Raw genomic sequence first — 1,522 nt, 5'->3', positions numbered from 1 at the left:
GTCATTTGGGGATTTTTCATTGTCCCCCAAACATTTTTGAACACTTTCTCTCGCTTCAGCTCGCCGAGCTTACGTAGTGCTGCGTCTTCTTCAGTGTCCTCTTCTCATTCATCGCTGTCTGTGCACTTGGACCATGGTACATCGTCGTTAGCCTCCTCTTCATCACTGTCATCGAGCAGTTCGTCGCCTGTGTCGATGCACAGATTATGCAAGATGCAACAAGCAAGCATAAACGCATTTAGCCAAGTGACAGTCCGCAGCTCCAGGTACATAAGCTGGCGGAAGCATTTCTTCAGGATCCCAAACGAGTTTTCAATCAGCACGCGGGTTGCCAAGAATTTTGCATTGAACTTTTGTTCTGTTTTGTTAGTGCTCCATAACCCTGTAAGGGGTAAGTAAGTACGCCCTTAGAGGGTATGCTGCGTCACCTAGGATGTGATACCTATTACCTTGGCACATCCCTGGGATTTTTTGGCAAGCGAGGACAGGCGAAAGACACGGGAATTGTGTATCTTGCTCGAGCTTTCAACGAGCACGTCACTGAATCGCCTCTTGTTGTCACACACAGCCTGCAATGTCATTGAGAGGAAGTGGTGTCTGTTGACGTAGGTCGAAGCTATCTTGTTTTCGGGGCACTGGATGGAGATGTAGCAACCGTCTATGCACCCAACGACACCAGGCACACCGGACACCTGCAGAAAAAGGACCAACAGTTCGTCAGTCTATTTTCAAGCGTTAAGAGTTAGGTGAACATGCTTTCGCGAAATCTCTGGACAGCTTCTCCAGGTCACGGGGAAATGTGAGGACAGTTGGACCTAGCGTACACAGGTAGTCTGCCACTCTTTGCAGTACCCTGTGTACAGTACTTTCAGCCAGGTCGAAACTGTCGGCCAAATCCCGCATGCATGTTTCGTTGGCTGCATACCTGCGCAGTAAGGAGATCATGGGGCACACTTTAGTGCCCAATTTCGCAGGACGAATTTAAGAAGAGACAGCAATAACAATTACTCACCAAATTACTTACCAAATGAAGGACAAAATGTGAGTCTCCGCAGACTTCGCAGCCTTGCCGCCGTGATTGTCTGTCGGGCACATCGTAGAAGACGCGAAGCCTGCTATCAGTTCGGTGGCAACACGCCGAGACAACCTGAACTGCATTCGGAACTGCATTTCGCCAGCAAAAGTAAAGAGTGTTAAAATGCGAACTTCCGAAACGGTTACGTTAATATTTACCTGTTCATCCGAGTACTGGCGGACGACGTCGTCGACGAAATACTCAACTTTCGGTTTCTTGTCCGGCGGCCGAAACATGATGTCGAAAACGTGTTCGTATACGCCAGCTTCCAAAGGTTCTTCATCGCTTGAGTCCTCACTGGTCGATCCAGAACTAGAGCTCGAATCATTGCTCTCGGGGAGCAGCAAAAGCGCAAGTTGACGCTGCGACGGACCACTCGCTTTTCTTCCGAGACGCGACTTCCCTTCACGGCACGCGGAGTGAACGGGCGCGCTTTGACAGCGCGTT

At 49.8% G+C, this 1,522-nt stretch overlaps 1 pseudogene; it reads right to left on the bottom strand.

Moving 5' to 3' along the window:
- Window positions 1-366: 366 nt before the first annotated feature.
- LOC125758948 (putative nuclease HARBI1) lies at window positions 367-1,095 on the bottom strand (annotated as a pseudogene).
- Between the last annotated feature and the right edge of the window lie 427 nt (window positions 1,096-1,522).

This window comes from Rhipicephalus sanguineus, chromosome 1 (assembly GCF_013339695.2).
Source record: "Rhipicephalus sanguineus isolate Rsan-2018 chromosome 1, BIME_Rsan_1.4, whole genome shotgun sequence".
Taxonomy (NCBI): domain Eukaryota; kingdom Metazoa; phylum Arthropoda; class Arachnida; order Ixodida; family Ixodidae; genus Rhipicephalus; species Rhipicephalus sanguineus.
Note: the sequence above shows the minus strand (reverse complement) of the source record. Positions and strands in the feature narration are given on the sequence as shown.